General features: G+C 41.5%; 1 long non-coding RNA gene across 1 annotated transcript in view; it reads right to left on the reverse strand.

The window, feature by feature from the left end:
* Positions 1-15,610, reverse strand: part of LOC114633386 — an 18,102-nt gene extending 2,492 nt beyond the window's left edge. The window contains exons 1-2 of the long non-coding RNA XR_003713198.1: positions 15,528-15,610; positions 2,141-2,199 (exon numbers count right to left, since the gene is read on the reverse strand). This is a non-coding gene — a long non-coding RNA (uncharacterized LOC114633386). The remainder of the gene's footprint in view (positions 1-2,140; positions 2,200-15,527) is intronic.
* Between the last annotated feature and the right edge of the window lie 455 nt (positions 15,611-16,065).

Raw genomic sequence — 16,065 nt, forward strand, 5'->3', positions numbered from 1 at the left:
GTGCTCATAAGCATGTACCCATATACACAAACACATCATTTTAAAATGCAATAAAAAGCAAGAGCAGTAAGTGCTCTTGCCCATTGAGTTATCACTCCATCCCTAAACACTGCCTTTTTAAGCAAGTGATAATAGTACAATCGTTGTTATCGTCATTGTTATCTGTGAGATACTTCAAGCATATCTACAGCTGAGTTATATCCTCTGTCCAGTTATTCTTTTGTCTAAAGTCCTTATAAATTATAGGTTGAGAAATAATGTAACAAATAATATGCCGCCAGGCAGTGGTGGCACAGTCCTTTAATCCCAGCACTTGGGAGGCAGAGACAGGCGGATTTCTGAGTTCGAGGCCACTCTGGTCTACAGAGTGAGTTCCAGGACAGCCAAGGCTACACAGAGAAACCCTGTCTTGAAAAACAAAACCAAAAAAACAAAACCAAAAAAACCCCCCCAAAATATCCCAATTGGTCTGCTCCAATATAAATTTGCTTTAATAGGCTAGGAAGAATAGGAAGACTCAGACTCATAAAGATAAGTGAAGCATAACTGGCCATGATTAATAATGTTAAAGCTCAATATAGGATTGACTATTCTTTTCTATCTTTGTATTTATTAAAATTTTCCACTATAAAAAGATAAAAGGAAGAGTAAGAATAAAAGCAAAGCAGGCAAAGGGATGACAGAGTAATAAGGGAAAACAAGTAGTATGTGACCAATCTTAGCAGCGCACTGGGAGAAAGCCCAGAGATCATTATACTTTTAAAATAATCTCAGAGGCGGGGGGGATGGAGAGATGGCTTAGTGGTTAGAAGCACTCGCTGTACTCCCAGAGAACCTAGGTTCCATTCTCATCACCCACACGGTAGCTCACAATCATCTGCAACCCCTGTTCCAATAATTCAACACCCTCTTTTGGCCACTGAGGGCACTGGGCATGCAAGTGGTACATAGACATACATATAGGCAAAACTCTCAAACATAAAGTAAATATAAAAATAAAAATTATTTCAAAATCACACAGTAGCTATTCTTCCAATCACTGGTGTGAGAACTTTGGTAAGCTTTTAAACTTTTTTATATGTCAATTTCTTTATCTATAACATGAAGATGACATCACTTCTAGACTGTTACTAAAAAAATGTGACTGGTGACTGAGAACATTACTTCTCAAGCTCTAGGGCCAGAAATATGTAAGGCTAAACCCTAAGGTGAAAAAAGGAAGCTAGGGCTTTACCAAGACATCTTGCTCAATAGAACTTACATATTCAACCAGAAAAATTCAAACTACAAAAAAAATTTACGACAGTAAGACAATGAATCCACAGTGTCCAGCAGGCCTGCCAATTATTAACACATCACATCCCCTTAGCTTCCTCTGCATATGCACATACTATTATCAGCATCTTAGTTTCGGATTCTTGGAGACAGTGAAGTTGTTTGTTCCTATATCCTAGCATGGGCATGGGATGTAGCCCAGTTGGTACAGTGCTTGTCTGGCATGCTCAAAACCTGGGGTTCTAGTCTCAGCACTGCATAAATTAGGTGTGGTGGTGTACAATGGCAATACCAAGCCTGGGATACAGGAGGAACTGTCAGTAAAACAAACAAACAAAAACCAACCAAGCAAAAAGCACCCCCAAATTAAACACTAGCTCTTTAGAATAAGGACTCTGTCATACCTAACCACAACACAGTGACCAAGCACAGGATCACAACACTGAAGAATACTATCAGTTCATGTTCAGGCTATGATCAAGCTTCACCAATTTGCCTCACTAATTTTGTTATGAAACTTCTTTTTCACTCCAGGATCATTGATTGCATTTGGCTGTCAAGTTGCATCAATTAATTTTATCTGGAATCATTTTTTTAGCCTTTTTTTCACTATAATAGTGGTATTTTTAATATAACTTAAATGTATTAAGAATACAAGCTATTGTTTCAAGGTACAGCCCTCAATCTGGAGTGGCCTGATTGTTTCCACACTATCTGGATTATGATCCTGTGTCCCTTTTCAGTGCTTCATGTCAGTTAACACATTATTTGTGGTGTAAACTGTGTGTAAGCTATTATACAGCGACTTTTGCAAAAGCAAATTTAACACTTATCCAACTGTATTCACTAATATTACGAAGCTTACCTGCTCACACACATCCCGGCACATCTGGTTATCTTTTGAATGATTACAGCACACAGCACCTAGGAGAAGAGGAAACATGATGCCTCACTGTTAGGCTGTCAGAGGATTATACAACAGGACTGACTGCTCTGTAGACTGTTCTTTTTTGTTTTCTGTTTTTGAGACAGGTCCTCCTGATAGTTAACACAAGCTGACCTCCACGTCCCTCATCCTCCTGACTCAGCCTCCAAAGTGCTGGTACTAGGCTGTTCCTAAGTCATCTACTATCACATCTGGCTGTCATTACACATTTTAACTGGGTCTTCAATGAGCATCTATTACAACTTGGGTGCTAGGTTTGGAGATATGGTCCTTACCCTAGAGAAACTAATAGAAAAGACAGTCGTGTAATAAAAAGTGTTATTATATGAAAAGTTACTATTTCATGTGCACTACACTTTTTACTAAGCTTGATATATATATTTCTCAGTCCTTAAGATTACTCTATGAATAATATTTTTTTTAACTATAACACAAAACTAACTTGTCTTTAAAGTGGTAAATTTTGTTCAGGACTTGTTGAATTTGAGGTTCCTATAGAACTTTCAGATGGAAACTCTGGTAAAATCCAAAGCCAAAACTTGGAATACAGCTAAGAGCCTAGCCTAAAGATCCAAATGTGCACATCGTGAGTATAAAAAGTGTGAGAGATATGATGTTACCTAGGGCGTTTCTACTGAAAAGTAAACGTAGCACCTGATCCTAATGACAGCCACACCTGAGATACATAAGGCAACAGGAAATGGGGCTGCACTAGAGCAGAAGTCAACCACTAAATGACATACGAGACTAAGGAATGGCAGCTGCCCACAGATAGAAGGCAGGAGGCTGAAAACCAATTTGCTCAGAGAGCAACCTGCTAACTGGGTGTTGTAGCCCTTGTCTGTGATCTAGCATTTGGGATGAAAAAGCAGGAAGATTAGAAGTTCAAGGCCAGCTTGGGCTACATGAGACCTTGTCTGAGAAAAAAAGATTTTAAAAAGCCAACGTTGGAACATCTCAGGTAATTTCATTTTACTTATTCATTTGCTTGTTTGTTGGAACACCTCAGGTAATTTCATTTTACTTATTCATTTGCTTGTTTGTCTGTTTTGAATGTGTTAAGTGAAGAAAAGTAGCCAACATATAGGAAGAAAACTAAAAGAAAGAAGAGTGAACAGAAGTTCCCTGAGAAAGCCACTTTAGTTGAATATTCTACAGACTGATTAGGACTTCCTGACTGTGGTAAACCCAATTATCTTGGGCTATCTTTAGTCCCTTTGAGAGTCATTATCACTCACCTCTGTATGAGACATGATTTCCTTTTGACTATCAGGTAAAATCTCTGGAATGTATCAACCTAGCAGAGCATTCACCAGCTTCCACTAACCCCCAAATTAAGAGTGTAATAAAATAGTGTCTAAAACAGAGTAGAGATCTTCCCACTTTGCTACTGCCCACCTGCCCGATGTCCCCATCCACGTATCTAGTAGCTATAAAAACTATTGATTTATTACTTTCTTCTGTTGTCTGACTATAGATGTCTTTCCGCAGTGGACCATATCATCTAGGGGAACCCATGTTGCTGGGCCATGGTCACTCATATTTAGCTCTGAATAAAACATTTCTTTCTCCCTTTGGAGCAAAAGCATGTTCTGCCTGCTAGAACAGCAACCAAGAAATCAAGTAAGTAAAATGTTTCAAGAAGGTGGCAGGAAATAGAAGCTGATGTGGAATTCACATTGATCACAATATTTAGGAATTTAAAAAATACTGTTATCAGTGTGGACCAGTGAAGGCAAAGCTGAGTTCAAGAAAGTACACACATCCTCTTTCTTTCCAATTCAAGAAGGCACACACACCCTCTTTCTTTCCAATTCAAGAAGGTACACACATCCTCTTTCCAGAGCTAGGTTGTACAATGAAGAATTTGGGTGTCTTTGTTCTAGGCCATGAGAGGGAAGACTCCAAGTCCTTGGAATTTCCTCCACAACAAGAATGCCTTTGCTACGACATGAAGTAATCCATTGGGATGGCTTCAGAATGGGAACAAGCCAGGCCTGAAAGATGAGCACTGTAAGCAAGGAATTAGGGACTGAGTCATTTACAACTAGAACTCTCAATCTTTGATGGTGAGGAGAGAAATGAGGACTGATTCAACCATTTGACCAAAAATTCAGTTAATCCTAGACAATGAAACCAGATAAAAACTCTGACATAGAAGCTCAGTGAACCTTTCCTGGTTGATGACTACACTGATGTGCTGGGGAGATTTTACATATGTAAATGTGCATTGATTCTGCTGGGTCTGGTGGCATATGCCTTTAATCCCAACAGAAGCATATAGATCTCTGAATACTAGGCCAGCTGGACCTACATAGTGAGCTCTAGGCCAGCCAGGGCTATACAGTTGAGACCCTGATTCAAAAATTAAACTGCGCACATGCGAGTGCACACATTCTCTAAGAAGGGACAGAAAGCTCTGTACTTCCTCCCAGACTTGGCCCTGTGAGTCTTTATTGGGCTAGTCCTCCTGGCTCACATCCTTTATATAAGACAGCAGTTGTACACGAAACTTATGCTCTATCTTGGAGCTACTCCTCAAAGAATAATTTGAAGTATACTACTTCCCTGAGCTCTGGGTTGTTCCAGTGAGCTACAGAACCGACTGGTTAGGCTTGGCCACCTATCTTAATATAGCAACTAAAGAGACAGTAATAGAAAAGGCAGAGACCTAATACATGTGCTTGAAAGGGAAACAAAAAAGAGTTCAGTGACCCCAAGTTCATCTTTAGGGTAGAAACTTTCATTTCAAACAGAAAAGGACTTGAAGCAGTGGACAAGAGGTTCATATAATTAAGCAGTCCTGGTTAAGGTGTGAGCTGGCTGACCCTCGCCTCAGCGCTCTATTCACAAGAAGGGCCCTAAGAACGTGTTGTAGCTGTCATAAGCTCAAGAGGACAATCTAGTTCCTACACAGTGATTATTACTTCTGTTCCAGGAGGCAGAGGAAAAGTAGTCCGACCTGCTAAGCTTGGTTGCTCCTACAGGTTTAGGACAATGGCTTATCTCTGTGACTTCAGCCTTGAAGGGAGGAGGTGGATCAAGGAGATAGCTACTCCATGAGTGATGAACAGGACAATCAAGCCTGAGCCAAAGTGAAAGAGACAGGCACAAAATGAAGGATGAGAGTCCAGGCTTTACCTTGCCTTTATGTTACCTTGTGGGTGAAGAGTTTGATGCCTTTTATGAAAAGCAGTTTCTACATTCTTGCTGCAGCAGGATAACATCCTGGCCAAGGGAAGGATTTAAAGAGAGTGCTAAATGAAGAGGGGAGGTAACAGTATTTACATTCTGTGCGAAACAGACAGGGTATAATAGGATTGAGATGTGTCGTTGTGTGGGCTTGAACTGAAACTGTCACTGTTTTAACTGGTCCCTTTAAGAACTGAGAAAAAAAGGCAAATATAAACATGGGTTTTAAACATATGTTCATACAGGTTTCTTTTTTAAATGTGCGTGTATGAATGTTTGCAAGAGCATGTATGTGTGGATGCATGTGGAAACCTAAGGCTGATGTCAGAATCATCTACAACTGCTCTTCCATTTTATTTATTGAGGCAGCATCTTTTGATCAAGCCCCAAGTTTGTTGATATGATTAGTCTTGCTAGCCAGCTTGCTCTGAGGATCCCCTGCCTCCACCAATTGAAACTGGAATTGGCAAACCCATTCATGTGGTGTTGGAGATCTGATCAGTATTAGAAGAGAAAAGAATGAATAAACAAGTGAATAAAAGAAGAAATCTTCTTAGATGGCATTTCAAAGGCCACTAAGTGCAGCACTAGAGACTAGCTTCTGTGAGCTCAGCGTCTGACGAAGAGATTCTACTCAGCCTGGTGGTACAGTGCAAAGCTGCAATCCCAGCAATCTGGAGGCTGGTGCAGAAGGAGCAGAAAGGAGTAGAAAGCCAGTCTGGATTACGTGGGGAGTTTGAGGGCACAAAGTTTTTCTAAATCAAAAATGTAAAGTTTGTGTGTCTATATACATACATACATACATACATACATACATACATACATACATACAAAACACTTTTCTTACACCCTTACATACTATACATACATACATACATACATACACTCTTTTCTTACACAATACACACACACACACACACACACGCCACATCCCTTCAAAGATTTTCTATCTGCAGCCCTGCTGGGAGAGGAAGGAAGCCTTTTCTCTGACCTGGTATGCTGTAGAAGCTGGCACTTTCTTCTGCCCTCTAACACAAAGGTCATATGAGGGCAGAAATATAGCAGATTTGGAGCAGAGATAACTCAGAGTAACATATGGTCCCAATAAACACAGACTTAATAAAAAGAAAACAACCAGGCAGACAGGAGTCTGATTTGGGCCTGGGAATTAAAAAAAAAAAAAAAAAGTCCCTTGAAGCAAAGGTCTATTTAAAACAGAGTCACGAAATGTACTCTAATTAAAACTCTCATAGCAACTGGAAGTTTTATTAAACTCCAGTTTAATTATTTTATTAAACTCCAGTTTTATTAAATACAGAGCACCCTCCCCCATTTTATATTTAATAGTGAAGGTCAAATTTATCGTAAAGTGACTTCCAAGTGAGAAGTTTCCAGAAAGAAACTGCATCTTCAACTGACCCTTCTGCAAGGCTGAATAACAGTTTCACTTCAAAGACAGTAGAGGTTGGACTATTGTAGATCTAGAGCCGAATAACAATTTACCTTGTGCTTTCTTTAGGCCCCTAATTACACTGTGACTTTCTGGAATATACTAACAAAATCCTAGTTTTTCCCCAATCAAAAGGGTAAGGATACTAGCAGACAGCATCTGAGGCCTGAAGGAGTTACTCACTCAGCTTTGCTCAACCCATGTACTTAATGTTTCCACCAATGTATCTAGAAGTGCCTTGATTTAGGATTTTCTTTGTTCAGCATTGGAACATAGGACTTGGGGTAACCTAACTCTATGTTCCTGGACTATGGCCACTTCTATTTGGCTTCAGAATAAACGACCGTTTAGCCTTCTGAGGTGACAGTTGTGTTTTTGTTTTGGCACAAAGCTAAAATTAAAAAAAAAATTATACACAAAAAAGAAAGAAACCACAAAATTTGAAAATAAAGATGAAAAGGAAAATAATTTCTACTCCAACTGTCCGCCACAACCTCTGCTGACATTCTGGCATCTTTCCTTCTAGCTTTTCCAAAAGATTTTTTTGGTACTTCTGACAAAATAGGATGAAAGAGGGCAGCCTGAAGTCCTCCAGTAACAACCCCTTCCCCTCTTAACCGAGCATTCCTCTCTAATCGTACATTTCCGCCCCTGGGAGGATGGCCACCCTCCAGCAACAGGCCCGGGGCCGCTGCCCCATCACACTGCCCCTGCTGATTCTAAACAGCAGACATTACTATTTTAGTGCATATTTTTCTTACTTTTAAACAATAAGAACTTGTTATAATCTTTAATATTACATCCTTTTCAAGAAATAAATGTATATATATTACACATATATATATTATATATGCCTTCACTAAGAATATGAAAAATCTGAATGCAATTAAAGTAATTAAAGGCCTTTATCTTTTTTAGAATAATTAAGTGGATTAATTGGGTCATCATTCAGCTATAACTGGGGCACAGGGATGAGGGACAGCAAAAACAACACAAAACAATCAACAACTACAAAAGAAACATGCTCTGGCTGGTCTATGGGCGAGTTGTTCCAGAAAGCTTTTGCTTTATACTTTGATTCTAGTTTGCCTATTTGTTCACCTAATTTGTTGCCGTTTAAGACCATGTGCATTGTCATAAAATGGAACTGGACAAGGAGGGAAGAGGTGAAGTTAAAACCTGATATTGACACGAGAATAAAGAGCACCGGTCTAACCCTCCTGAAGAGATACAGATGTCATCTTTGAGTTTCAGTCCAAGACTCAGATTATAAAATTAATGAAAACCAACAGGGAATTGCTAAGAGCCATGCTTGCTGGTTTAGGAAGGAATTGGTGTAGCCTAGAAATATTCAAGCAGCATTATCCAATAACCTGAAACACTAAGGCCCAGCTGCTGCTGGAGGAGACCATAGGCAGACCCAGGGCAAGCGAGCAACTGGCATGCTCAAGATGCATTGGGAAAAGGCAATTGCCAAGGCCAGCTAGCATTTAAGGAAGCAAAGGCACACCATAATCTAAAAATAAATACCCCTAGAATTACAGGCTTTTGGAAATTAAAAGGGATTTTGCCACAGAAGCCTCCCAAATGCTAAAATTCAATTTTGTCATTGCAAAGCCATTCCTGTTTTCTTTGCTAAAGAAAATAGGCTCTCTAATAAACACATCCCAAAGAACTGCTAAAGCAGAATATGTATGTAAATAAATATATTCATATTTATCCTACTACTGAGAGAGAAAAAAACCTAAAATCTGGGCTAAATACTGAAATTATAAATAAAAAAGACCAATTTTAAAAATACTATCTTATTTTTAGTACGTGAAATCTTTTACGATAAGGTTTGACTTTAATACAACTTAAAAGTGATAACCACTAAAAATATTTAAATGACAACTGTAACTTTAACTTATAAAAAACATATAAGCAGCCCTGTAATCTTAGCACCCAGGAGGCTTAGGGATAAGGATCACTATGAATTGGAGGCAAGTTTGAGCTACGATGAGAGACTGTCTTAAAATTAAAAAAATCTCCTCTAGTTTCTCCAAAACAACGACACACAGATATTCACATATATGCATTTATGTATATATTTTATCAGCCAAGGGAGAGTGAAAAGTAAATGCTTAAGCATATACCCAGCACACAATCAATACTATCGTCACTCTGCTGCTTCTGTCTGCACACGTGTAAACAGGTACACATTTTGTTTGTTTCTACATTACAGATCGTCCCCACTGCTTATCAACACTGCAATGATCTCATTTGGTTCAAACATCAATAGAACTTCCATGTTAATTTCTCCTCCCCATTTTTAGAGACGAGGTAATGTCACTCTTAGTCAGCCGTGTATTTCCTACTGGTCGACCTCTAAAATTTCCAAATATTTTCCTAGTTTTCCCTTCCTCAAAATTTAATTGGTTTATGAGGAAAATGTATATTTACTACTTGGACCCAAAGTAAGTCTTTCTTCTCTAATCTGGCTGTTGATTTTCTGGTTAATTGAATGTGGCAGAATGGAACCTTTAACCCTTGACTCTTCTCTAGTTAGTTCATGTGAGTTCTTTTGGTACCAGGGCCTGACTGTAAGTTTCTGGTATGCTGTTCCGTTAAAAAAACTACTCACTGATTAAAAAAATAATATAGCCTGTTTTACACCTTTAAATTTTATATATCTAGTGTGTATGGGTATTTTGTCAGCATTATGTCTGTGTACTATGTTTGGGCAATGACCATGGCAGCCAGAAGGGGGTGTCAGATACCCTGGGACTGGAGTTAAGTGGGTGGTTGTAAGCAGCCACACGAGTGCTAGAAATGGAACCCTGGGCTTCTGGAAGGGCAGTCAGTACTCTTAGCCACTGAACCATCTCTTCAGTCTTTTTGTTAATTATGTGTTTTTTCAAAGCTTATTTTTATTTCTTATTTATGTGTGTGCATGTTTTGTCTGTATGCTATATACAGGTAGGTACGTGCAGAGGCCAAAAGTGGGTGTCAGATCTCCTGGGACCAGAGTTAGAGGAGGTTTAGAGCCATCTGATGTGGGTACTGAGAACAGAATTCAGACCCTCTGGAGGAGTAGCAAATGACCTTAAGCACCGAGTCATCCCTCCAGCCCCATATAATGCCTCTTTAACAAAAAAGGAAGTACAGGATATTTTTTTGTCACTTCATCCCTGTACATTATGGTGATACACTCTTAATTCAGAAATCAACTTAACAAAAATATGCAAATTAGGGTCAATTAAGTATGTAAAAGGTAAGAAGCCACTAGTGATAGCTTACAGGGTCAGGAGACTTTGAACTGGGGACACTGATGAGAATACAGAAAGCATGGGAACAAAGATGAAGCTTAAGAAATGCACAGTGATCAGCAGCGAGGCAGACAACTTTCCAATGCAGTCTTGCTTCTGGGCAATTTTCCACTTTCCTTAGCCCTGGGGAAGGTAAAGAGTGTGCTGAAATGTCCCACCCTTGGAGCACACAACTTTCACTTCAAGGCTACATAAATGGCCCCTGATCACAGTCAGCCATCTTGTTTCTGGTCCTTGGTATCCAAAGCACCTTAACCCAGATATTTGTTATTATGAAAAAAAAACTGAGGGTGACTCTTATAAAGACTCGTCTAGACACCAGTTGTCAGTATTCTCCAGGGCTCCCATTATAAACATGGGATCTAATGATATGAAATTTAGTTCCCAATGAAATATCTCTTGGTTAGAATGTCTCTCTCAATATTATTTATGTATATATATGAATATGTATGTATATATATGAATGTGTGTATGTATGTATATATACACATATATATATGAATTCTGTTGACACAGCATTACATATACCTCATGCTAACCTCCAACTCACTATATAGAAAAGAGCGACTTTTAAACTCCCGATCTTATTGCCTTTATCTTCCAAGTGCTAGTATTCAGGTTGTATCACCACATCTGGCTTTTTTTAAAAAAAAAAAAACTTCATGTATATGTTCATATGTACAGATGGGTGCACATGATGGTGGAGATTAGAGACTGATGTCTGGAGTTTTTCTGTCTTTCTTCTCCTCTTCCTCCTCCTCCTCTTCCCTGGCTTCTCCTTCTTCTTCCTTTTTTTGGAGATAGTTTCTCATTGAGTCTGGATCTTATCAGTGAGTCCCAGGGGTCCTCTTCTTCATACACATACCCAGGACCCAGTGCTGGAATTACAGACACAAACAGCTACACAAATTTTTATGTGAGTGCTAGAGATCTGAACTAAGGTGCTTCTCATGCATGACAGGCATTTTGTTGAACTTCCTCTAGTTACCTACTGTGTGCCATCCCCACCCCTTGCTTTTGAGACAGTTTCCTCCCACAAAACCCAGGATGGCCTGGAATTTGCTATATGCCCAGGTGGGCATCCACAATCTCCAATTCCTGCCTACTGAGTGTTGGAATTATAGGCATGTACTCTTGCCTGACTCTTGGCAATGTTTGCGTTAGCTCCAAACTTTGTAGCATTTATTTGCCATGTCATAAACTACATGTTTGATGGAATCAGTTTTTCCTCAAATATATTCTTTAGATTTGGAACAGAAATAGATACTAATAGTACTAATTAAACTATGTATTATCAAGGTAGGCATTCTACAATTCTTGGTGATTTCTATGTGTTTTGTTTAAAGGCAGCTTCATCACGTGGCCCAGGCTGGTCTCAAACTTGAAATCCTCTTGCCTCTCCACCTCCTTAGTGCTGGTATTACCAGCAAGGGCCATTATGCTTGGATCCCTGGTAATATCAGAAGTCTGAATTTCCACTAAACTGTAAGTCCCACAAAAGTAGAGAATATGTGTATTGTTGCATACCACATTGTAACTTGGGCTGTAGTTTCTGGCAGTATTAGCAGTTTAACAAATACTAGGGGCTGTCAGTAACATCTAATATCTGACTTAAACATATATGAAGATGGAACTTTTCTTTGTCTGCTGATTCTGCTCCACCCCCCCTTTCTAGTGCTGGGAAATGAACTCAGGCCTCGTGCATTCTAGATGCTCTACCATTGAACCACTTCCTCACCTTTCATACGGCTAGCACCTTCGCTGGCTTCCATCTTCACTCCAAGTGTCACGTCTCCAAGAGGCTGTTCCTGTCAGCTCTGCATAAGACACACTCTCTCCCTCACAAAGTTCTGTTACCAGGTTGTTAACTTTCTTCACAGTAGACTTATACCCAGAAATCATTTTAGCCATTTATTACCTATCCTCCTCTCCTAGAACTTATGCTGTGGAAGGCACCAGCTCTGTACATACAACAGGGGCATGACATCCATAACCAGCCAAAGTTTCCTGAGTAAATAAGCCTCAGGCCAATGTGTCTAGTTCTTTTAACAATCAGTTTATAATAACAAAGCCTTTCTCCTTGACATCGTCTCACTTTCTTCTAGGAGTGTTAAACAATGAAAAGTAGGAATAATGAAAGACTACCTAAGTCTATGGATGCCAGAGAGGAACTCCTGCATTGTATGCTGGGATAAGCTGTCCAATCTGGGCTGTCACCAGCCTGACTCTCTCTATATCAGGGGCCAAGACAGTCAGCGGGGAGGAAAATCTGCTTTCGATTACTTTCCTCCAGATAGGCGTTTCCTTTTTCTAACTTAAAATTCATTACATTCTTTTTCTGGATTCTAGGCTATTACATAATCCCTCAAATGTCAACTCCTTGAAACTTGGCCCTTAATGTTACACATCTTTCTCTCTTTTGTATCATTACAAAACATCTTAAACAGACACAGAACCACTAAGGTGTCCTAAAACACATCCCCTGGGCCTGCAACATGGGCTCTTATCCCATCCTTCAATGAGATGTTGCAAGCTGCGACACTCTTTTACCTCCACCCCAAGAACAGCACAGTCAGGGCAGATACTGCAGGAGGGGTCGGTGACCTGGGAAGCTTTGTCCCAGAGCACACCATCTTGGATGGGGATAATGAGAGAAATGAGAGTGCCTGGACAGGACTACAAACCAGGCCTTCACTGAAACACAATTTAATAATTGTGCTTTCAATTTCTGCTTCAGACCTTCTACAGATCCACAGTGGATGGATGCTTTTGTCCATTATATTACTCCATGCCCTTCACATAAGAAACCAGCACTATATGCTTCCCAAAATTTAGCACAAGGAAGGAGGCTCAATTTACAATGAAACTTGGAATTTCTCTTTTTATTGAACAGTGCAAACTATATGAAGCCACAGATGCCTTAGCCATGGACAGGCTGCTGGAAATAACCAGCCCAGTGTGTTCCAAAGTGTTATAAATGAAGCTAAACAGCAAGCCTTTTGTTCCTTCCACAGCTGTTTTACTGAGATATAAATCACATCTTGTGAAGCTCATCCTTTTAAAGTGTATGAAGTCAGTTATTTTCAGCATATTCAGTTATATGACATTTCTATAAACCAAAAAAGAAACTCTCACCCGGGTCATTTTCTAGCTTCTCAGCAAATGGGTGTCTCTGTGAAACGACGCCATGGAACTTTTATTGTGAATTAATTAGATGGGCTACAATTGTAGTGTGCTTCATTCACCCACATTCACACACACACACACACGCACAAGCAGACGCACACACTCACACACACACATCTATCTATCTATCTATCTATCTATCTATCATCTATCTCTTTTTCAAGAGAGGGTTTTTTGTGTTGCCCTGGATGTCCTCCTGTCTGTAGCCTATGCTGGCCTTGAATTCACAGAGATCTTCCTGCCTCTGCCTCCCAAGCGCTGGGATTAAAGGAGTGTACCACTACTGCCTGGCCTACATTGTTTTATTTTTTATTTTTTGTCTTTCTTTTTCTGCTTCTTATTTTTGTTTATTTCCTTTTTATTATTTGAGACAGGGTATCACTCTGTGACCCAGGCTGGCCTGGGTCTTGTGGCAATACTCCTGCCTTAGCCTTCCAGGAATTACAGATGTAAACCACCACACCTGGCTTGTCCAAATACATTAAGAGTTAATATTTTGGTGTCTGCTATTCTAAATACTATACATGGATACCTCCACTAATCCTCTTAGTAAAATCTAGAACAGTGGTTCCCAACCTTCCTAATGCTGTGACCCTTTAATGTAGTTCCTCATGTTGTGGTGACCCCCCTCCCCAACCATAAATGTTTTCGTTGTTACTTTATAACTTTAATTTTGCTACTGTTATGAATCATCATCCCATCTGTGTTTTTAATGGTCTTAGGTGATGCCTGTTAAAGGATTGTTGGGCCCTCCCCAAAGGGCTTATGTCCCACACGTTGAGAACCACGGATCTAGAAGGTACCCTATATATGAATATGAATATTAAAATAAAGAAGGATTAAGGCTAAGTAATTTACTGAAGTTTTCCTAAAAGCCCTACTCTACAACAGTGGAAAAAGAAGGGGTAACTAGTATTCTGTAGATATCTTTGTGCTAGCTAGAACAGAGAGAGATATAAGCTGAATTATCCAAGAATTCACAGTATTCTTTCGTTCCTTTTTTATTGGTTTCCTTGTTAGTTTATAGTTAAATCTAGAATTCAATTAATTAACTAATCCCAGGTTCCTGACACAATCTTCTTCAAATGCCTGCCTTTAAAATATAAAGCAGCAACCAAAACTCCTTAATTTTAACATTACAGACTTTCTTAAAAACCTCTTACTTTGCTGAGCAGTGGTGGTGCACGCCTTTAATCCCAGCACTTGGGAGGCAGAGACAGGCGGATTTCTGAGTTCGAGGCCAGCCTGGTCTACAGAGTAAGTCCCAGAACAGCCAGGACTACACAGAGAAACCCTGTCTCGAAAAAAAACAAAATTAAAAAAAAAAAACAAAAAACCTCTTACTTCTGTCATAAAAATCCCAGTCATCTTTCGATGGCTAGTATAGGTAGACACTCGTTTTTTTTTCCTCATCTTCTAGGTATTCAATGTCAACCCTCCTCTGTACACATGCAGCCCCGCCCGCATCTCTCCTCTGAACAAGTTTGCCTGAATTCAAACTGCTTAGAGCTCCTGTCTTACGTCACCTATCAGCCCGAGGTGCCCCGGGAAGCACAAGTTAGTGTCAAATCCAAACGCTGAGCAAGTGCAGGAAGGACAATCATAAGCGGTCAAGCTTCCCATCCATCTCTGGTGTAACTCCTTTAAAAGAGCCCAAGAACACACCTCTCTCCTGAAGCACCCCCAGCCCCAGCCGGGTCTCAGACCGACAGTGCACCCGACAGGCAGCCTTGTGGAGCCTATCAAAGTTCACCGCCACTCAGGCCAAGCCAGTCAAATGAACAAGTGACAACAACTGACTGGGCAGCAGTAGGGGAGCTGCACCTACGTATCCCTTCCGCCCAGCGGAGCTATCCGGAACCCAGGCACCTCCCTGCTTTCTGACAGGGACCCGGGCCAGAGATCAGGGTCCGGCAGGGCAAGGGGACCCTGTCTGGGAGGTGACAGAGCAAGGCCTCGAACTCAAGTCATCACCCCAGGGTTCAGAAGATCTTCAGGGCGAAGAAGGCGAGGACAGGGAGCGGCCTCCGGGTCCCGCTCCAGCACCACGCTCCTGACCGCCGCCCGAGGGTCTGGGGGCACGCGCACCCCGCCCCCGGCTCTGCGCCATCTTGGAGCGCTGAGGCACTCGCTCGGGACCGCCCCGACCGTGGCTCCCGCGGCTACTCACCCGCGCTGCCCGGAGCCAGGCCTCCCGTCACCTCTGCGACCCCCGCCGCGGCTAGCAGAAGCAGCAGCGCGCCTCGCGGGGAGGCCCGGACGCTCGCCATGTCCGGGCCGGGCGGGTCCGAAGCCGCGGGATGCTCGGACCCAGCCTGGCCGCAGCAGCCGCTGGCACCAGGCCCCGCCCCCTGCGCCTTGGACCTCTGGTGATTGGCTGCGGCTCTCCGAAGCCCCGCCCTGGCCGCTCACAGTTTCCAAAACCTCCCGGGGGGCGGCAGCGCGTCCTGGACCCTGGCTCTTTGTTATGGGCCAGCTGTGTGTCGCCTTCGGCCTAGGGCTCGTGGGCTGCGGTCTTCAAACGGGAAGCTAGAGGCTGGAGACCCTTTTGGAACGCCTCTGTCTCGTGCCGGGGCATATGGGGGCTCCCCGCAGCTCAGAGGCGACTAGCCTGCGGAGATCACTCTGCAGGTCCGTCTGATATCCAAGGGCTAAGTCAAAGCTGAACTGCAGGGCGTGCACCCCTAGTTGCGTCCTCCTGAACACTC

Source organism: Grammomys surdaster, unplaced genomic scaffold (assembly GCF_004785775.1).
Source record: "Grammomys surdaster isolate TR1022 unplaced genomic scaffold, NIH_TR_1.0 597, whole genome shotgun sequence".
Classification (NCBI taxonomy): domain Eukaryota; kingdom Metazoa; phylum Chordata; class Mammalia; order Rodentia; family Muridae; genus Grammomys; species Grammomys surdaster.